This window comes from Anolis carolinensis, chromosome 5, assembly GCF_035594765.1.
Source record: "Anolis carolinensis isolate JA03-04 chromosome 5, rAnoCar3.1.pri, whole genome shotgun sequence".
Taxonomy (NCBI): domain Eukaryota; kingdom Metazoa; phylum Chordata; class Lepidosauria; order Squamata; family Dactyloidae; genus Anolis; species Anolis carolinensis.
In genome coordinates this window covers 44,160,406-44,183,632 of record NC_085845.1, presented here as the reverse complement: position 1 = coordinate 44,183,632, position 23,227 = coordinate 44,160,406, and the positions used below count along the sequence as shown (strand labels likewise).

At 40.4% G+C, this 23,227-nt stretch overlaps 1 protein-coding gene and 1 long non-coding RNA gene across 3 annotated transcripts in view; both read left to right on the top strand.

The window, feature by feature from the left end:
* The window catches only part of maml3 (mastermind like transcriptional coactivator 3), a 327,808-nt gene that overhangs the window by 27,637 nt on the left and 276,944 nt on the right, over positions 1-23,227 (top strand). The window lies entirely within an intron of this gene.
* LOC134299129 (uncharacterized) overlaps positions 6,316-23,227 on the top strand; it is a 119,107-nt gene continuing 102,195 nt past the window's right edge. Inside the window, exon 1 of the long non-coding RNA XR_010006273.1 lies at positions 6,316-23,227. This exon is cut by the window's right edge and continues 38,395 nt beyond it. This is a non-coding gene — a long non-coding RNA (uncharacterized LOC134299129).

Sequence of the window (23,227 nt, the reverse complement as noted above, 5' to 3'; positions counted from 1 at the left end):
TGCATTGTTCTGTAGAGTTAGGATGTATTTTAGCTGTTTTAGAGGTTACCCGTACTTCCAGCTATTTTCTTTGCTCTTGAGTGTTTTTTTGGATGTATCTTTTTACTGAAAAGTTGCATGTGCTGGAATATGTGAATGTTATGCTTACTTTAAAGATATGCGTGAAAACCAATTCTAGAGGTTGCAAAAGTGGTGTTTGTTTTGTGAGAGGTGTAACTAGTGCTCATTGTTTTCTTTATTTACTCTCTCCTGCACTTTGTGACTAAGCTCTGTGTTCTGATGTCACAACCTACAGCTGCCAGAATTCCTTCTTCAATTGTTAACTTTTCTGCTGACCTTTACACAGTGTAAGATCTTGAGCAATTCTATGTCTGTACCCTTTCCTTTTTGGCCAAGATATTTTAAAGGCACCAAATCCCATCTGATCTTGGAAATTAAGGAAGTTCAGCCCTTGTTCTTACTTGGATGAGAGACCGCCAATGAATACTGATTGCTGTAGGCTGGTCAGACAGGATCTGATGCCTTTAGGTTATTTAGGCATCTGTCCTAGTAGTATGTGACACTTGATATCTTCCAAGCTCCTACTGACATTTCATCCTCTTTCTAAAATATACACTGACTTGAATAATATACACACAATGAGAAATGTTTACTTTGATATAGGGACCCTAACCTGCTAATAAAGATTGCATTGACCCTTCACATTTTCAGGATTCACTTTTGCAGATTTGATTAATGTGTTATCTCTGGGAATTTCTACATCCTGTGGTGTGACACTATGGTCAATTTCTGCCACAGAGTTGCACTAGAGCAGGCATGGGCAAACTCCACCAGATCCTGGGGCAGAGAGTTCCATTGCTGAGCAGCTCTCACAGTTAGAAAGTTCTTCCTAATGTTCAGGTGGAATCTCCTTTCCTGTAGTTTGAAGCCATTGTTCCGCGTCCATTGTTCCACGGGTAGCAGAAAACAAGCTTCCCCTCACATATGTATACATGGCCCTCATCATGTCTCTTCTCAGCCTTCTCTTCTGCAGACTAAACATGCCCAGCTCTTTAAGCCACTCCTCATAGGGCTTGTTCTCTGTCACCCTCCTCTGGACACATTCCAGCTTGTCAACATCTCACGTAAATTGCAATGCCCAGAATTAGACACAGAGTGAGTCATGATAACCATATCTGTCTCATTGCTGGAATGACATTGCTCTAAAGATCACTTTTTTGAGTTATTTCACTAGGAAGTGAATTAATTGACAATACAGTTTTAGGTAAAGGTAAAGGTTTTCCCCTGAAATTAAATCTAGTTGTGTCTGACTCTGGAGGTTGGTGCTCATCTCCATTTCTAAGCCAAAGAGCCGGTGTTGTCTGAAGACATCTCCTGGTCATGTGGCTAGCATGACTGCATGGAACGCCATTACCTTACTCAGAAGTGGTACCTATTGATCTACTCACATTTGTATGTTGTTGAAGTGCTAGGTTGGCAGAAGCTGGGGCTAATAGTGGGAGCTCCGGATTCGAACCTCCAACCTTTCAGTCAGCATGTTCAGCAGCTGAACAGTTTAACCCGCTGCACCACAGTATAATTTTAGCAGGTGCTAGTAAAGAATCCTAGGTTTATTCTCTGGCTCCACCATTTCAGCCATGTTTCTTTGCTCCCTTTTCATTCTCAGACATAATTTTAAAATGTTTGTTGTCAAGATATGTCAATGATTACTGTTTTTGTTTCTTGTGGGAGTCTTCCCCATCAGCTCTCCATTAATTTTCTTACTTCCTCAGTGCTTGCTCTTTCCCTCAGACACACAGAAATAAATACTCATGGGAAGAGAACAGTTAACTTCACTGCCTTTGCATACAAACCATACTTTACTCTGCATTGAAAACACATTGTAGGGAGGGCGATTTATGTGATATATCAGTAGCACACAATGGATGTCTCTGCCATTTGTGCCATTTCTTCCCATTGCAATCATATCTTCCCTGTACAAAGCTCACAAGGAACTGCTTGGTGAGCCAAGGAAACATACAAATGTACAAAGGACAACCTCTATAAACCTCTTTTTCATCACAGTCCTATTTCCTCCTGTCCACTAAATAGTTAAAGTGGCAAGCATGTTGATGTTGGTGGGATTTAGTTGGAATTTAGGCATCCAGTGAGTTCCATTTAATGTCACTGTTGGCTACAAGTTGTCCACATGTGATCTAGAGCAGTGTTAGATTTTCTGCTCAAACTACCAGATCTGGAAGATTTGTGATTTCCCCCCTATTGTGTCCAGGATGAGCATCCTAATTATATGGTGGGATTTTATATGTGCTGTTGTTGATGCTTATGTCATTGTATGTATACCTATGTTGTTTATATGCAACACTTAGAGTGCATCTGTGAGCTGCCCTGAGTCCCTTCGGGGAGATGGTGTGGGGTATAAATAAAGATTATTATTATTACTACTACTACTACTACTACTACTACTACTGTTGGTACCAGGAATCACTCTTTTGAGCAGTAATGAATTAGTGGTGGCTTTGCTGCCCTAAATATTTTGGGTTAACCCACATGAATGCCAAGCGTGGGAAAGGAATCATGCATATTCCTAAATATTGTCCTGGAGTTTCCAGCCACCCTACTAAGACTAACCAATGGAGAGGGAGAGCGCTGGGAGTTGCAATACTGCAATATATGGGAAGCTGCATGAGTCCCACACCAATGAAAGGTACACAGTTCAGTGCATTCTTTGTCATCATCATTTTGTACAAGCAACTCCATTGCATGTAAATGTTTTCTGCCATAGGTTACTGGAATGCAATGCCATTGTCACATCAGAGTTTCTCTCATTTTACCACGTCTCTTTCAGTTAATACATTTTAATCCTTGTTCTCCTGTGCCTGCTTATTCTGTAGCATCACTGAAGTGGAGCTACAGAAACACAAAATATCTTGCAGTGTGTTCATAAATTTTATAATTTTACCTTGTGGTGTTTATCATTTTATAATCTATCATATATAGTATCTTACCATATCATATAAAAATCATACTACAGAAATAGGTGATTTGCAAATCATTGCTTATGAGCATGTAGGCAATGCTTCTATCAGTTATTCCCACTGTGTTTCCTCAGGTGTTATTATTATAATAGCTGCCTTGAGTTCTCATATGGGGAGAAAGGTAGGATAAAAATAAAGCAAATCAATAAATACCAGTTTTGAAAAAGGTATGTTGCTTTGTGTTCCGAGGTCTATCTGGATACTTACTTGAGAAAAAATAATTAGACGAATACAAACTATTAATGAATGTTAGTGCCAGCGGGAGCAGGGATGTCCTGAGATTATTTCATTGTCTACTACCCCCGCCCCCTCCCGAAGACATCTTTCCCATTTCTATACTCTTTTAGCATCATATGTAAAGGAGATGTTTTATGGATTTGAGTCACGTCGCTGACTGTGGATGAAGGAATTTGGGCATGGGAATTTTGACAGATAAATGATGTTGTGCTGGTTGGTGCAGGAGGAGGGAAGGGGGAAGTAATACTGTCAACAGCAGAGCAATTGCTTTTCGCTTATGCTGATTGAGGCCCCAGGTGGACCTTTGTTTCTCTGGCATTACAGGACCATATCCTAACCTAACAGTGATTTGGATTTAAAGGGGTGGCTTTTAATGTACGGCTACCTTCCTCAAATGCACCTAAATGTGACATTTAATCTTTCTACATGTGGAAGTCACTTGGAAAGGGTTTGCTTTTCTCTAGGGTTCAGCACAGTGTTTGTGAGCTGTTCTCTGCTCTGCTGCTGTGTCTTTTTTTAAAAAAATGCATACTTTCTATCCAGGCAGTGAACTGACACATGCAAATTAATTTTGACCATACTACACTCTTTCATCAAACCTGCAAATTCCTAGGGTTTCTGCTTTCTTCAAATTGTCTGTCCATGTTGGATACTTGAAGTACTAACAGCTAAGAATGTCTTCACTTTATAAATCTTTTATCAGTAAGCTAGTCCAGCTCCCCAGTTTATGAAATCTCTGTCATTATTATTGGTGAGGAAGGAAAGACGATAGGGACTAATAGGACAGAAAACATTGCATCTCTGTGGAGCCCTTGACAATGGATCATGGGGGTGAGAAGTAGGAAGTTGGTTCAGCTTCACCAAAGGCAGAATTTTACTTCTCTCATTAGTAGTGAATGTCAGCAATCACTTATAGGGGAGAAAGTGGAAATCTGTTCTATAATCTCACAATGCCTTTGTAATATAGAAATACAGTAGAGTCTCACTTATCCAACATAAACGGGCCAGCAGAATGTTGGATAAGTGAATATGTTGGATAATAAAGAGAGATTAAGAAAAAGCCTATTAAACATCAAAATAGGTTTTGATTTTACAAATTAAGTACCAAAACATCATGTTATACAACAAATTTGACAGAAAAAGTAGTTCATTACACATTAATGTTATGTAGTAATTACTGTATTTATGAATTTAGCACCAAAATATCATGATATATTGAAAACATTGACTACTAAAATGCGTTGGATAATCCAGAACGTTGGATAAGTGAGACTCTACTGTACATGTAGATGTAGAATTTCACTTGGGGTGGACTGCAAGGGCCACCATTGCCTATTGATAGAGTTTCTAGGATTATGTTGTTTACACATGTACTGTATATGCACCTTCATAGAATATTAATAGCTGGACTATCTGTAACATATATTCCCATCCTGTGAGAAGTCCATCTACAGCAGATATGAGCAAAATTGAGTCCTCTGGGTGTTTTGGACTTCAGCTCCCACAGTTCCTAACAGCTGGTAGGCTGTTAGGAATTGTGGGAATTGAATACAAAACACCTGATGGGCCAAAGTTTGCCCATGCCCTATAGCCATTGCTAGTGCTTGGGGTTTTGCTTCCTCCTTGCATATGAGGGCCCTTCCACACAGCCATATAACCCAGAATATCAAGGCAGATAATCCACAATATCTGCTTTGAACTGGGTTATCTGAGGCCCCTTCCACACAGCTGAATAAATATCCCACATTTTCTGCTCTGAACTGGAATATATGGCAGTGTGGACACAGATAACCCAGTTCAAAGCAGATATTGTGGGATTTTCTGTCTTGATATTCTGGGATATCTGGCTGTGTGGAAGGGCCCTGAGTCTACACTGCCAGATAATCCAGTTCAGTGTGGATTTTATACAGCTATGTGGGAGGAATCTTGAGTCCTCACTGCCAGACAGCCTGGGATAAACAGATAATTTGGGATCAGATCCTGGGATAAAGGGGCAGCATGGAAGGGACCAGATCTCTGTGAAGCACTTTAGTTTTCTAGCTCAGGTTGGAAACAGGAAAGAAGAAAAAAGGGGGAATTGCATGCATGTGAAGAGAAGAGAGATTGTGAAGGATAGCGTGCTTGTCGGAGTTACATCTGAATCAGCCCAGAGATTTGCCAGAGAGATCAGATGCATTTCATGGCTGAATGGCGATCTGAACCTGGGTCTTCCACATTCAAAAGACATCCATGGCAGCACACTTGGAAGCAGGCTGTGAAATGAGTAATTTCACAACATGAGGTTTTTGTCATTTTGCAGCAGAATCACAGGAATTCGGAATTTTGAGAAGTAGGAAAATGGCACCTCCTACGATTCCGGAGCATTGAGCCATGGCAGTTAAAGTGATGCATCCACACTACAATACATGTTGTATTGTAGTGTGGATGCACCCTACAAAACAACATCTTATGGGATCCTGGCATTTGCAGTTTGATGGTGTATTTAGAACAGGCATAGGCAAACTTTGGCTCTCCGGGTGTTTTGGACTCCAACTCCCACCATTCCTAACAGCCTCAGGCCCCTTCCTTTTCCCCCTCAGCCGCTTAAGCGGCTGAGGGGGAAAAGGAAGGGGCCTGAGGCTGTTAGGAATGGTGGGAGTTGGAGTCCAAAACACCCGGAGAGCCAAAGTTTGCTCATGCCTGATGGCAGAGAGTTTTAGTGCCTCACTACAGATCCTAGGATCCTGTAAGATGTTGCTGCAACAGCTAGACTAGAAGCATACCCCTTGTAATTGTTTAAGACGGGAAAAACCCATTGGAATAAACCCCCTTTTCCCTTTAAATTCAGTTTTCTCCCCTCCTTGCTAATGATGACGGAGTGCTCCAGCTGACCGGTCTGTTTACTCGCTCCTGCCATGCCTTCTGGGATTGTGGCTGCTCAGTTTGGTGACAGCGAGAGGGTTTTCGAGGAATGGGAAGCGAAAGGAGGCCATGGCAAAGAAACCTTTTCCTTCTGAAATTGAAAAAAAAACTACTAAGGGATGATGTATGATGTCCAAGGGCGGGGTGGGTGGGGAGTCCAAGGTGCGATTTATCCTTTTAGCAGCAAGTACCTTCTTCTGCTTGTGCTCTTGTTTTGAACCGCAGCAAAGGGATAGATACTCTTGCTTCAATTTATACCTGTCACTCTGCTCCTCCCTCCTCCCTGCTCATCCTTTACCACTCCCACGGAAGATGTGTGTGTGTGTGTGTGTGTAAACCCAGCCCTGTGAGAGGAATAAAATAATTTCGAGGGGAATTATACGGCGAGCATTTTTGACAATGAGTGGAAGATTGTAATTACTCTCTTCCATTAGACTCAGTAGCTTTGGACAGATAAGCTGAATTGAAACGTGTGACCAGGGCATGGGATCATGGATTGTCTTTCACTGTTGTCATGGCGACAGTGATGCAGGTGGCCTATAACTGCCTGGCTGTCAGATCTTATACATCAAACTGGTGCTAAGTGAAAATATGTTAGAGGCATTGGGGGGAAAATTGCCAGCAGTGCTTGTAGGATCAGGTGGAGGAAAGCTCGCCTTTCTGAAGAAGAAGCCCTCCTCCATTTCCCCCCCTTTTTTTTTGTTTGGGGCAAAAGCTTTAGGCTCTTTAGAACAGTTTCCTTTTTCTATCTGGGTAAGAAATGGGATTTTAAAAGCATGGTTCTGGGGAGGGGGGGGGTCCTTGCGAGATGGAGTGCATTGTGTCTGGGTATAATTATGAGACACTTTCCAAAAAAAGTTGAGATGATACTATTATGTGTAAGGTGGTGGAGGGAAATGTGTTCCAGCTGCCAAACTGAATCAGATCATAGAACCTCAAAGGATTCGTCGCAGGCTTCCCTCCCCCTGCGGTTTTGACCAACGTTATCCAGTTGCTAACAGAATGCAAAGGAACATAATAGATGGGGATGGGGATTAGGACAGCTATGGGTAATAATAATAATAATAATAATAATAATAATAATAATAATAATGAATTTATTACCTGCTTTTCCCTGTGGCGCAAGGCGGGATACAACATCATTAAAACAAGAGATAAAACACAATAATAATAATAATAATAATAATAATAATAATAATAATAATAATAATAAAAACAACAACTTTATTCTTATACCCCGCCACCATCTTCCCAAAGTGACTTGGGGCAGCTTACATGGGGACAAGACCAACAGTAACATTTGGTTAAAACATGATCCATGAATAAAAACAATGCAAACAATAAATATACACAAAACAACATAAAACACAGCCATTTCTTTAAAAACTGGCCATAGATACTGCATATGCGGAGGGAGACTGTCCCTACTTTAAATGCTAAATAAAAGAAGTAAAGATACATTTTGTGTGCTTTGCAAGTGGGGTGTGTAATTTTGATCGGTAAACTTTATTTAGTGATGTGCAAGCATGCACAAACTGGATGTTTTGCAAAAGGGATTTGCAAACAAATGAAGTATTTAATTGAGCAGGAAATTCCCTATCAGTGCCTGGAATTACCTGTGAATCTGTGTAGTTATTAGAATAAAAATAGTAAAGAAAGTGAACAGGGAAAATTGGGAAGTTATGGCTTTGCAGGTAGAGATTATCACTGTCTGCCTACCAGAAGTTGAAATGGCAACAGCTTGTGAATAGGGAAGTGCAGAGGAAAGAAGAAACACACCCACAATCAGATATCACTGCCCTCAAAGTAGCTGCAGGAGCGCTTTTAGATGATCGTACGGCTGAAAATACTTTGAACATCAATTCAGTTCCCTTTCAGCAGCCAAAAAATGGGATTTTCCCCATTTGTAGAAAAGTACTGCTTCAACACGAATTGCAAATTGGAGTGCAATAAGTTTAGAACGATGTTTGTGATTGTAAGTGTTTCCATTTGTGGCCAAGGAGCTTCAAATGTGCACTACAAGCCTCATGCGGTAATGTCCAAAGTGCAAAGCCAGTGAACTGGGACTGAGAAATATCTCCCCAGCTGCTAGCTATGAATATCAAATACTGAAGTAGATTTCTTTTTTTCTGATTGGCTGGTACACTTTGATTAGTCCTTATTTCTTCTTTAAGGTTAATATTACTTTAGAGTCTTTCCCTGAAGGACCTTTAAAATACTTTAGATACAGTCTGTTTTCTTCCTTTAATTTTCCTTTACTTAGACTAGAGATATGAGTCACGTTTGAATTTCACTTTGTACCCGTGCACTTGTGTAAGTCCCATCCTTTGGTTCTCACATTAGTTGTTAATTCACAAGCATCCATTGAAAGGAAGGGGGGAGCCAACCCATGCACTATGCTTTAAGCACTCTTCAGTTAAGAATAACTAACCTGACTCTTACAATGTTATTATGAGCCTGAAGAGGTGCTTGTAGATCTCTTAACAGTTCTTTTTCTTAACACATTATGAGAGAGAGGGACTCATTTCAACCAAGTCTAAAAAAGCTCACTCTTAATGAACTTGGGAGTTTTCCCCCCGTTATTCACCACGTTCTTGGCCTTTGAGTAGTAATTAGCTATTTTACCTAATAACTTTGCTTAAATTTAAGCTTAATGATTAACCAATTCCATACATAACATTTTGTGTACTACTATAATTGGTAAACATTATAAAGATCTAACCATTATTGTGGCCTAGCTTGGTGCCGGAAAAATAATATACAGTATAGCCATTTTTCTCTTGGGTGCAATCATTCTTGGTATATTAAGTGCTCCAAACGGAAGAGAAAAACATGTTTGCTTTACTAGTAAAGTTAAAATAACAATTCTTTAGCCAAGATGAATTGCTTGGTGTAGGAAGAGAATTGGTTTTCATCGTTCTTTTACCTGTTAGAGCTTTAAAAACCTGTGCCTATTCTCCCATCAACAAGGTAGGAATCTAATACAAAATATTTTGATTTTAATTAAATCTTTAAAGAAAAGGATTCTGCTTTAAGTTTGTTCCTTCATCTTTTTTGAGCATCATCTCATGAGTAACACCACATGCGTATGTTCAGTTTATTCCTAATAATGTTAATCCTACAAGACGGTAATGCTGAACAAGCATATGGAGGAGGATAAGAGATCTGTTCTCAGATTCTGTTTCAAGTTTCTATCTTGGGATGTCCCAGGACATCATAGAGGCTCATCTGATGCCCAAGGCCTCCAATAGCAGGTTCAGATCTTGTAAAATAAAAATTTCAGGTCGTCCCCAAAGCTGTTCATGAGCAGCAGGTCTAGATGATGAATCAGCGCCTTTGGGGGAGTAACTGCAAGCTAAAAACTTTTGCTATTGGGAATATGGTTTTGGGACAAGTTTGAAGAGGACTACTAGATATGCATGAAAGAAGGGATCTGGGGAGGGGGTACTTCCCATTCCTGCTCCTTCCTTTTCTCTTCCTGTAGGCCAGTGGCATCTCTAGAGATCTCCTGCCCCAGAAGGAAAGAAGGTAGATGTGCAAGTGAGATGAGAATGAGGTGGTGAGTGTGGTTTGTGGTCTTGAAGCAGCATGGAACGGGACATGTGAGGTCTTCATGCCTTTGCTCTCATATTTAGGCCATTTTACTTCATGACTGTAGAGCAGTGGTTCCCAACCTTTGGGCCTCCTGGTGTTTTAGACTTCATCTCCCAGAAATCCCAGCCAGCTTACCAGGTATTAGGAACTGTGGGAGCTGCAGTCCAAAACACCTGAGGTCCAAAGGTTGGGAACCACTGCTGTAGAAGAATTCCTAAAGCATTGCCTTCCAGGACACACTAGTGCAGAGGTGCTCAAACTTTTTAAGCAGAGAGCTGGTCCACAGTTCCTCAGACTGTTGGGGGGCTGGAATATTATTTGGAAAAAAATACAAATTCCTATGCACACTGCACAGGTCTTACTTGTAGTGCAAAAAAAAAATACCACAATGAAAGAACAATACAATATTTAAAAATAACAATTTTAACCGACATAAACCTACCAAGATTTCAATGGGAAATGTGGGCCTGCTTCTGGCCAATAAGATAATGAAGTTAATTAGGATTGTTCTTGTTGTGTGCCTTCAAGTCATTTCAGATTTTGGGCAAGCCTAAGTCTAAAACTGAGGGCAGGGGGCAGGTAAATGAGCTTGGAGGGCCACATTCAGCCCACAGGCCTTAGTTTGGGGACCCCTGCACTAGTTTGTCACGTGAGAAATGCCCCCCCCCCCCACAATCAAAGATTAGCTGGCCAGAATGGCTGAGTAGCCTCCCTTGAATAGGCTTGACGGTCACTTGGAAAAAGCACATTGGTGGCCCCTGGAGGAGGAGGCTGCAGTGGGAGCAATGGTAGCAGTGGCCACTCCAGTGGAGCCGAGCCCAAGCCCAAACCCAAGGTCCTGCCATTCTCATCAGTGTTGTTTTCGGCTGTAGTGCCTAGCCTGATCTCTTCCTCAAACCCCTCACTCACAGCAGTAGGGGAGGGGGGAGAAGAAGGAGAAGAAGGAGAAGCAAGGATGGGAGCCTGTCTGACCTCCCTAGGGAGGGAGTTCCACATCCGGGGGGCCACTACTGAGAAGGCCCGCTCCCTCGTCCCTGCCAACCGAGCCTGCAATGGAGGCAGGAATGAGAGAAGGGCCTCCCCGGATGAACAAAGAGATCATGCAGGTTCATAGGGGGAGACACGGTTATGAAGGTAGGCGGGTCCCAAACCGTTTAGGGCTTTATAGGTAAGAACCTGCACCTTGAATTGGGACCGGGGAAAAAAAATTGTACATTATTGGATTTTTTTAAAAAATCATAAAAAGAGTAATACCACAAAACATTAAAAGAAGAGAAACTAAATTTACACTGGCATTTAATTTTTTACAATGCAAAATGTTAACCTGTAAGTGCTATTAATTAGCAAGCATTCCATTATTCCCTGATATCAGTAAAAGGCTACTGTAACGAAACTGCAGCATAAATGTTACAATACTGGTTTTTTTTTAAAAGGAAGACTGGATTGAAATGTTTTTAAAACCATATTTTAGGTTAAACAAAACATAAGATTTTGTAATTTGAAGCAATCTTGCTTCTTTTCAGTCATTTGAATGAAAATATTTGTGTGGTTCTTGATACATCTTCTTATTTTCTCATTTTATCAAGTGTGTATATTTTGTTTCTGTAATTGACAGTCTGCTGCTCCTTGCAGAAAGCCAAGTTGCTATTGAAGTATCTGCTTCAGATAGTCCAATCCTTTTTATAATACAACACCCATAATCTGTAGGGGATATGTTCCAACACTCCCTCCCTATGGACACCTTAAGCCAGTGGTTCTCAACCTGTGGGTCCCCAAATGTTTTGGCCTTTAACTCCCAGAAATCCTAACAGCTGGTAACTTGGCTGGGATTTCTAGGAGTTGTAGATCCACAGGTTGAGAACCATTTCCTTAAGACAACTCTATATTTTGCCTTTGTTTGGGTCGGAATCTTTCCATAGAGTAGCACTGGAAGACCTAGAGAAGTCAGTGAACATTTCTCGGAGATTTTTTTTTAGTATGGGTAAGTGGAGTTGTGGATATAGAATCCATGGATAAGGGGTTTATACTGTAAAGGAAGAGGGTGGCTTCCTGTTGTCACAGTGAAGTCAATTATCACCAGGATGCATGTCTGCCTTGGAAGGTTGTCTGGGTTGACATCTAAGTAGTTTCCTGCTGCACTGAACATTCAGAATCAAATAATGAATTGCGCACTGCCATTTAATATTTTTTCTACTTTTCCTTTTCTAACTTACTTCCTCATATTAAATTATAGGGTCTATTATTACAGAATGATAGTGTTATAGAGTTGGAAGGACTTGCAAGGACCATGTAGTCCAGCCCCCTCCATACTCCGCTAAAGCACTTCTGAGGGATGCCTTTGTTGTTTTTGCGTGTCTTCAAGTCATTTCTGATGTTTGAGAACCCAAAAGCAACCCTATTACAGGGTCTTCTTGGGAGATTTTGTTCAGAAGGGATTTTCCCTTGCCTTTTCTGAGGCTGAAACGTTTTTTGTGCTGAAAATAATTTTTTTATGGAAATGGTAAAGATCCTGGGTCATACGTACAAGCATGACAACAGAACACTGATTTGTCATAACGCCATTCCAAAAAATTTACCTAAGCCAAGCAACACTCCAACCAAATGGCCTTTTATCAAGGCACTTCAAATCAAGATGTGTTGAGAGGCATCTCCTCTGCCCCAACTTTTTGTCTGAATGTATCTTGTGGCTGGGACACCACTGCAGTCATTATTTCCTAGTGCCCTGATCGCAACATCTTAAAAGCACCTCAGTTGGGGTTCTGCATGGCTTGGTCTTTTTGGGCGGGTCACATTTGGTCATTAATCATAAATCTGAACCTCAAACATTACAAGACACTTAAATTCAAGTTACAATGTCATAAATATTGAGCAGGATGCCAGACAATATATTTTAAGTTCAACATCCTATCCACAGACATTGGCATTATTCTTTGATTCTTCTAGCCAAGCCTTTTTCTGATTCTATCCAAGTTTGCATTTGCCCATGTGCAACTTGTTAGATGTATATTTTGTATAAACAGTGCATATGGCTACTTCACATCCGTAAGTTCTTATACTTTAAGATTAGGGGAGCCCTAAATGTGACAGTAGTAGGATATATATATGCGCAAACTGCCTCTCTATCTATGGCAAACTCATGATTTTAATAGGTCTTTCCTCTCAAATATAAGCTATAGCACCTTGTATTAACTGGGGGTCTCCCATACCTGTGCTAATCTGGGCTGGAAATGCTTAGCTTCTAGGGTCAGATGGGATCTGGTGCCGTAAGGTCTTTAGGCTGCTAGGATGAGTATAACTGCACCTATAGACTCATGTTAATATTAAGAGGGATTCAGACAATTGTTGAGGGGGGGGGGGAGAACAGAAAAAGAATGATGATAATTAATGTGAGACAAGGAGATATTTAGTTTGTCAGGATCTAGATGCAAAGTTAATAATGTGTTGCTTCCATCAGGAATGTATACTGAATTTTGGAGGCTGATTGGAAAAAGATGAATGGACATGTGGTTGCACTGGAATAAGATTCTGAAAAATGAAAGAGTAAGCCATATGCTAAAGAAAACGGTCTTGAGCATGGTGAAGTCTGACTGAAAACAATCTTAAGGGAACAAGTATCAGAGTAAACACCAGATGCTGGAGAAGAAAGAGAAAAATTGTGAACCATTGAGTTAAGAAGCTTAGGAATCATTTGTATTTTTAATTATTTTTATTTTGTATTTTGTTTTTTCAAATAAACGATGGGGATAAAGTTTTGTTGTTAGCTTTAGTTAGTAGGGATGGGGTAAGGGCGTGGGGATATTACAGAGTTATTTTGTATCATATTCTTTTAATTGTTTCTTATTTTAGTGTCTGTGTTTGTTTTACAATATAATTCATTTAAAAAGAAGCTTAGGAATAAAGGTTTTTAACTTGTTGAAATTTAAATATGGACTTTAAAAAGTGGCTGTACAGTTAGCTGCCAAAGTTGCAAGTGCACCATAATATGAATTGAATTGTGAGCAGGGACAGGTCTATTTTTCAATACGGTTCATAATCACAACCAAGGTGGGAGAATGCCATCAACAATTGTAGCGATCTCTTTTCCACTGATAGAATATTTAGCGATTGGTGGAAAGGTCTGATGGTTCACAGCACATGCAGGCTGTGCCTTTGAAATACTGCCCCCTCATCGTCAGACCTGTGCCATTTTAATGCTGTTTTAAGCAGATATCACGTTACTGATAGCATTTTAAACAAAATGTTATTGGCTCTCCATTTTGGCAGTCAGGATTGGCTTTGGCTGTTGTGCTTGGCTATTGTGCTAGCAATTGAGTCTGAATGGCAAATTGAGCTTTGGAGAATGAGATTGTCAATTGGCAAATGGATTTAGTGAATGAAATCAAAAGCCAGGGTAACCTCTGAAAATGTTTGTGTTTAATGCCAAGAGCTTCAAATCTATTTGTGCTTAGTATCTAACCAGTCTAGTAGGGACTATATTTGGTAAAATGCACTATGTCACATACTGATTATTTTATTGTTCATGTGGTTTTTTCTTTTTAAAAAGCTGCAAATCATTCCGGAAGTATTTATTGAAGGACAGCATAAAAATTCACAAAACAAGCAGATTGCGGTCACATAAGGCTAAAACTTGCCCTAGTGTAACAAATGACTGTTTCCATATTATACTTCCCTGTCCTGTAGAAAGCAGCCAGGTGAAAATGGATCAATGAATCCAGGTTCAGTAGTCTAATTTTAAGAGGATAATTATTCTGGGTTCCTCCTTGAATGTGTCAGAGAATTCCAGCATGAATTTGCACTTATTTCATGATGTTTAAAGCACTGCAGAAATTCAATATGACTATGCCAACTTCACTCCATTTAGGGTGAAATTCCTCAGCTCTGCTCTGGTTCTGCCAAATATGCCTTCTTTTGACTGTATCCTTTGGCATTCTGCATTTTACGACTGGTGGACTCCTTTTGAATAAGAGGAAGGCTTAGATCCCACAAGCTGATAATCCTGTCTTCAGGCAAGACCTTAAGAAATAAAACAATCAAGCCATTCTGAGTCAACTGGGAAATGGGGAAGTCTTCTGTGCAATTTGAAGGCTTTTATACCTCTGATTGGCTTTCTTTTGCGTGTGAAGGGGAACTTCCCCAATTATCACATTTCTCTTGAGACAAATGTAGGCACTTCAGATGAGATTTGGGTAAAGCTGATGTTAATGATAATGACAACATAGCTTCAAATTTTAGGTGCTATATACCATGGCTAACTTGAAAAAGAACAACCCGTCTCAAGGTTCACAGCCTTCTTACACTTACTTCTGAACCTTGCTGCTGCTGCTATGTTTATGTTTGTGTGTGAGAGAAATAGTGTTTCTTTATGACTGTTTTGAACCACCACCCCCCCCCCCCCCGTTTGTTTATTTCTACATGCAATACAAAACCAAATACCACCTCCTTAAACCTGAGTCATATTGGTCATGTAGCAGGAAACTGCTCTTGTTGCTGCCGCTGTTGTTACTCAAGTTTGTATTGCTGCTTCCCATTCCAGAAAGCAGTTTCAAAGCAACTTGCAGCATGCATACAATACATATAGAGAAATCCATCGAACACAAAATCGATATACAGTATAATCAGCACAATGAAAACACATACTATAAAACCATAATCTAAAAGCAATACCATGCTAGAAGTATTCATTTGCAATACAACATGCTCTCCACCCATAGTTTGGAATGAAAAGTACTGAAGAAGCCCACAGCAGTCAGACCAGTATAACCAATAGCCAAATGCCTGAGAGCTTGCTCCTATTCTCCATTTTGTTGTGTGTAGAGCCCAGCAGCCTGCCCTTGTTCTCAATTGACAATGGTTGCTCTGACTAGGGACAGCATATGTTTCTGAATTTCAGAGGCTAAGGAAAAGTGAATCATACCTTGCATGTGATCCCTCCTTTATGTTTAAACAGAAGTTTGGCCTGGTGCATTTTGTGCCATTCCTAAACTGCTTGATGTGTTCTGGGGAAAGAGTAGCGGTGCGACCAGCTTGGACTGAAGCCTATTAACAAAAACAGCATGGTTGCTTGAAGTATTCTCAAGGCTGCCTCTGCTGTTTTTGGCTCCAGCCCATGTTTTGTCACTCTATTACTGTCATAACCTCTGAAGGTCAGCAAATTCACCTGTGATTCCTACATTTTCTCCTGCCCTTCCTCCTTCCAAGCTCTCCTTCAAACCACTTAGTCTTGGGCCTTTTTTTTACCACAGTTTCCCCTGTGCATAGTAGGTCAAATTTCTGCCACAGCTAGCTCTTACTGGAGAAGCTGAGGTCAGATTAGAAGCAAAATTTGGAAGTACATTTTTACACGTTTTGAATGGTCTGCATTTGTGTTTTCTGCTGCCCTGCAGACTAGGACACGGAACAATGGCTTCAAACTACAGGAAAGGAGATTCCACCTGAACATCAGGAAGAACTTCCTCACTGTGAGAGCTGTTCGACAGTGGAACTCTCTCCCCGGGGCCGTGGTGGAGGCTCCTTCCTTGGAGGCTTTTAAGCAGAGGCTGGATGGCCATCTGTCGGGGGTGCTTTGAATGCGATTTCCTGCTTCTTAGCAGGGGGTTGGACTAGATGGCCCATGTGGTCTCTTCCAACTCTACTATTCTATGATTCTATGATTCTATGTGTGTGTGTATTTCAAGGACTGAAACCTGGTTGCGTGTTTTAGCACATTATACTCTTTGAAACATTGAATGCCTTGGCTGACTGGTGTAATGTAGTCTCGGAGTTGTAGTTCAAATAACAAAAGTTTCCCAAGCTTTGTTCTCTCCTCCACCCCACTTCAAACAGTCATGCTACATGGAGACATATACACATATATGTTGAAGACTCCAGTGGCACAGTGGGTTAAACCACTGAGCTGCTGAACTTGCTGACCGAAAGGTTGGTGGTTAGAATCTGGGGAGCGGGGTGAGCTCTCACTGTTAGCCCCAGCTTCTGCCAACTTAGCAGTTTGAAAACATGCAAATGTGAGTAGATCAATAGGTACCGCTCCAGCGGGAAGGTAACGGCGCTCCATGAAGTCATGCCAGACACATAACCTTGGAGGTGTCTACGGACAACACCGGCTCTTCGGCTTAGAAATTGAGATAAGCACCAACCCCAAGAGTCGGACACAACTAAACTTAATGTCAGGGGGAAATCTTTACACATATATGTATGATCTTAGATTACTTTTTTGAACAGAAGGTAGATGGCCATCTGTTAGAAATGCTTTAGCTGTGGATCCCTACATTGATAAAGGTTTTATCATGGCACATAAATATGATAATGACTACATACGAGCTCTATGCTACTTCCAAGACTAGAGGCACTATTCCATTGAACACGAGTTGGTTAGAAAGCTCTAGAGGAGCAGTGCTAGCACATTCATGGTTGTTTGTGAATTTTGCTTGACCTCTGTGAGGACAAGATGGGTGATTTATCTTTCATCTCATCCACCAAGGTTCTTCTTATGTTCTTGTCCTCATCAAAAAGGCATCAGTCATGCTACTCTGGGGTTGAAGCTTAGAGCTCTGTATTCATTCATAGTATCCTTTGCTTATTTGAACATGACGTTTTTATGCTAGCCTTGGCATTCTCTCGAAGAGCCAGGCATAAAATAGAAACCAAGTTGTCTGGAGGAATGTGAATGACTGAATTACATCTGCCACCTGTGAAAAATCCTGATTTCTGCATGAGCCTGGCTGATTGCAAAATCTGGGTTTTGTCATTGTAAGGAATTGATTGGTTTAATCTACTTGATGCAGTCTTAATAAAATACCAAAGGAAAGAACTGCTATTTTCTATTGGCCTTTAATAAAGCAATTTTAATGTATTAGCTGCTTGGTTAATATAGGCATTGCGATTACTTGGTGCTGTTAATCATAGAGATGTCATGGTATCAATTATAAATGTGTGTCATCCCTCAATGGGAGAATATGTACATGCTTTTTCAGGCAGAAGGTTCCACATTCAAGAAATGTATTCCAATATGGGAAAGGACATAGTGACTACATTCTGTGTCAGGGTATGGGCAAAGGCAATGTGGGCAGAGTCAAAATGTAGCTCTGACTTATTTTATATGTATTCATAATGCAAGCATGCATGCCCTTTTTTCAGATACAAACAAGAACAAATACCTTACTGGCACTTTCAGATAGCATTACAGATGTCAAACCCCCTTCATGTTTACTTACAATTACCCCATATAGCCATTATAGGTCTAGAAATATTAGTTTAAAAATCAACGCAAAAACCTGGGTCAGTGTGAGTACTGTACCTTAACTCTTATCAAAAAAGAACCATCTCCTTTTTTGTGCAGAGTGCTGAAAAGCAAAGACTTAGTCCATTCCGGTGGAATCTAAAGAAGCACTGACCTCTCCTCTCTCCCCTATAGCTCCGCTTCTGACCTTTTTGAATTCCTGGATGGGGAAATGACAGAAGTAGTGACCAGGGGCAGCTGGTCCCCTGAGTCAGCATTGATGCTTTCCTCTCTCTGCAGAATGATCCTTGACTTATCCATCGGTCATATCAAAATCCATAGTTTTGGCACCAAAATCTGAACTCAGCTTATGCACAAGAGCAACTTATACATAGGTATATACAATTAAGTATGAGTATTCTGTTTTCTCACAAGTTGGCAAGGCAGGCTTCTATCATATGCAAGCAGGACAAATCACAAAAATATAACAAGGACTGTGCCACTTAACCGCTTCTTCCCTCGGTCCTGCCCCTTTTCTTCCTGCTGGGAATACTGAAATTAACAACCATTGCATGCCTATACTCATTGGTAGTTAGATTGCATGCCACTCTCTAAGAGTTTAAACACAGCATGCTTGTGGTGATGTCCTGTTTGTCAGTTTGCACTGACTCCCTTTCTGGGTAACCTTTCCTTTGTTTTCTGAGGCCTCATCTGCTTTCACACCTATCTTTCTTCTCCTGTCTCTCCTCCACGAAACAGGTGTGATGGGAGCTTTGTCTGGATGAGATGGTCCAACTCTCATAATACCATGTAGTATTCTCTCTGTACTGACATTTCAGGAAGAAGATTAAACTGTGTTAATTATATAATAGTACTAATTATTAAAATTAGTTTTATGTGCCTTGTAAAGAAGACTAACTTGATTTCTTTCTCTGCTAGATATTGTGCATGTGGTGGAGTGGGCTGGTGAGCTGTTCAAATGTCTGCCTAGTACATCAAATGGCCTGCTTGAGAGATCCACTCTTATATTACTCAATAGGGAAAAGCTCTAATTTTTTAATCAGGACTGATAAGAGTTTTCACTGAAAGGGAGACTATTTTTCGCTACAGAACTGGGACAAATTCTTACATGTAGTGGCTGCCATGAGGAAGGGATGAGGAATCTGGGAGTCTGAAAGGGAAACTTCTTGGGACATTACTCAGTTATGATCTGTACCATTTCTAAAAGGATAAATTGCCTCACCTGTATGAGCCAGCATGTTACGTTTTTAATTAAAACAAGCAGTTTTTCCCTTTTGTTGTGACTGGGGACTTCTAGCTTTTCTTTGGCACAGTCCTTTGTATGCTAATCTTGAAATTGTAAATAATATATTGATGACTGACTGAACTTCCCTACCCAATGAAATGCCTGTTATTGCCCTTCATAAGTGGTTTTTAATCACTCCACTTGCAGTTTAGAAATACTTGAATGTCCTCAGGAATTTCCCTCCCAATTCATTGACAGAGCCAAAGAAACAGTTCTTAGAAAACAAATTGGATAGTTCTGTATGCCATATGGTTTAGACTGACTGCATAAATTGGATTTTTTTTAAACAGAGAAGACCAGATTGTAATAGATACAACACATCACATATTGGTTTCTCCCATCCCTTTGGTTTGTTGCTGCTAGATCACATCCTGATGGAATGCCATTGTGAACTTGCTGATAGATTTAGGCAGAGATTAATGTTACTTCTGTCAACCATGTAAAAGAGGAATCTGGTCCCCAAACATTAAATATTGTGAATCATTTGGTCTGTTTACAGAGATGTCTGGAATTTGGCAGTAAATTTTAACTGTGATACCTTATGAATACAGAAGCTTTAAGAGCTATGCTTCACAAGATAGTTTTGCAGTGGGAGTGCATGAACAAAGCAAACAAAATATTATATTAAATGTTAAATATTATGCTTAAATCATTGGAATATACAGAAATAGAGGCCTGTGCAATTATAAACATATGCACAAAACATCTATAGATTGCTATTATATCCATGTCTGGTAGGAGGAATCATATTAAAGGTTGAGTTAAAAAAACCCTCACCAATACTTTATAATGAATTTTTCCTCAAATAGTAAGTGTGGTATAGATATTAGGGTGCTGGACAAGGGTAGGTAAAACCCAGGTTCAAATCTCATCTCAGGTGTGAAGCTAAGTGCAAGATTAGAGACAAATCTCCTTTTAATTTATTTTGGGAGACAACTATGTTCTATTAGGTAATGTACCAAGCACTTGGGCTTTTAGGAGAAATAATATAAAAACATAATGGAAAAAAAGCAGTTCATCACTCCCATTTTATTGGCAAGGAGTTTCCACAAATTGCCACCTCTACTTCCTTTTGGTTATTTGCTTAGTGTACAGTGTTGTCCTCTGCGTGTTTATTCTTCAGAGTTCAGTGGGCTTTGCTTCCAAATATGTGTAGACACACTTTGCAGCCTTAAATAATTTCCTGTTGGCTTTAGCAGCTTTGCACTGAAAGTTCACCAAGATCGTTTTATTCTGCAATTGCTTTGATGCCATTTTTGTTCGTCAGCCTGAAGACTGTCTGATAGCAAAGGTGGTAAAGGCACATCCACCATTAGTTCACTCCCAGTGAGTAAACCTCTGCCCTCCCGACACAAAAATGTTTTTCTGAATCAAACCCAAATAACCAGTTGCTGTGCTTCCATTTCCTGTTATGCTGTTGCCTCTGCCCTGGCTCCTGATGGTACACATTGAAATGCAAATGACAGCAGTAATTGGCTGAGAGATAAACCACAATGAGTGACTGAGCCATGCAGCGGGGAGTTAAGTGGCTAAGTGACAATTATTGCGCTGTATCCTCTAGAATGGCGAGCAGCAACAGCAGCAGCAGCAGCACTACTGTTTGTTCTTGGATTTAAAGGAACTGTAACACTTTAATTAGAGGGCTTTCTTGTTAACATGCCTTGCATAGTTTCTGTTCTGGCTGAGCTTTAGCATGAAAGTAAGGGTGGGGAAAAGCTTTTCTGGCTGGGGTTTTTTAAAACCCCCAATCTTACTATTATTCAGCAGATTCACCCTCCACCCCATACTAGATGTGTTTGTAGAAAAGAAAGAAAGATGAGAAGAATGTAGTGGCACCTCTATGACTAACTGATTTAACATGAGCTTTTGTGGATTTCAATCCACTTCTTCAGATGCTCTGAAAGCTCATGCTAAACTACATCAATTACTCTCAAAGGTACCATTAGATTCCCCCTTTTATACTAAAATAAGCTAGCATGATATCTGCTAGGTGTGTCTGTGAAATTGTTTGAAATTTTCAAGATAGAAGAATGATACAGTCTCGGGGAGATAGGGTGGGCTACAAATAAAGTTGTTTTTGTTGTTGTTTTTGTTGTTGTTTTTGTTGTTGTTTTTGTTGTTGTTATTATTATTATTATTATTATTATTATTATTAGATACATAACAAGATAGTACTTAGTAGTTAGGTGATCCCTCGTAGCCCTAGGATGATGGCCCTCCAAGTGTAGTGTCTTGGTGGTGGAAGCATAGTTGGCTATGGAGACCTTTTATTGGCCCGCATGTTTTTCTGCAATGAGGACATTGGTTTCCAGGTGAAAGGTGGTCTGGATCTGGGTTGGCTTAGTACACAGCAAACTATGCTGGCTGTTGTATTGGATCACACATCGGACACTTCCCAAGTTTCTAGGACTGTGTGATGTATTGGTCAATAATGCATACAGTTCCGAGTGGGGTGGCCTTTTGTAACTGATAGATGGTAATTTTGTCAGTGCTGATTGTAAGTGCAGGCCAAGGTCTTTGGGCACTGCACCCAGTGTGCCAATCCCCATTGGGACTACCTTGACTGGCTTGTGCCGTTCGATCTTTAAATCCTCCTAGTGTGTCAGCTTTTCCAGTTGCTTCTCTTGAATTCTGCTGTCACCTGGGATTGCAACACCAACTATCTATACTTCATTTTTCAACATGATCGTAAGGTCAGGAGTATTGTGCTCCAAAACTCTGTCCGTCTGAATTTGGAAGTCCCAGAGTAGATTGATTTGTTCATTTTCTGCACCTTTTTCAGGCTTGTTATCCCACCAGATCCCACAAATACCACAGGCAAATGGTATTTGTGGCACAAGATCCAATGGATCATTTGAGCAACAGTATTATGCCTCAGTTTGTTGTCTGTCTGCACGATCTTCTTGCAGCAGCCGTGGATGTGATGATGATGATGATTATTATTATTATTATTATACTACAGGGTGTGCACTAAGCATTCATGAAAACTCCCTATTGCCCTTGTCCAATTTCAGAAACTAGGCAAGGGCAGGCCTGGTTAGGGATTGGATCACAGGAAAGTAGCAATTTCCAGGGTGGGAAACACTCTGCCTAAAACCCCGGAGAGCTGCTGCCAGATAGACTTAACAATACTAGATGTTAACACTGTCTGATGAACCAATGCTCAGACTAGGTCTAAAGTGGTTCTTTCCAATCAATTAACCCTAAGGGTATAAAAACAGGAAACGTTGTGTACCCTTTCTTTCTATGAGACACAACTATAAAGCCTCTGAGAAGTGTGTCAGTCAGCATTTTTGATACTCAAGATGCCTGACTAAAACTGTATGTTGCTTAGTTCATGTGCCTGCATTTCTCTGGGTTTCTGGAGAAATGTTTGCTGCTAACTGCTGTCAAGTTGACTTGACTCTATGAATGAGAGACTTCCAGATCACTCTATTATCAACAGTCTTGCAGGTCTTGCAAAATCAGACTTCCTTGATTGAGTCTATCAGTCTGGAATGCAGTCTTCCTCTTTTTCCTACTGCCCTCTATGAAGCATTATTGTGTTATCTAGTGAGATGTCGTCTTGTGATATGATCAAAGTACAACAGCCTCAGTTGTATTATCTTGGCTTCTAGAGAGAATTGAGGCTTGATTTGAGCTAGGTCCCATTTATTTGTATTTTTAGCAGTTCATGTTGTGCATAAAACTTTTCCAGCACCAAATTTAAAATGACTTATTGTAATTTTCTTCCTAGCAGTTTCCTTCGCCATCCAGCATTCACAAGCATACATAGAAATTGAAAATACAATAGCTTAGACAATCCAAACTTTAGTTTTCAGTGGTGAAGTGAACACCTAGGACACTTTAGCACTATTCAGTGCTTCTTTGACAGTGTAGATAAAATTGTTCAGATTCAAGAGACAATGCCAATCAAGACTGTAGGCAGTGGTGTGGTTT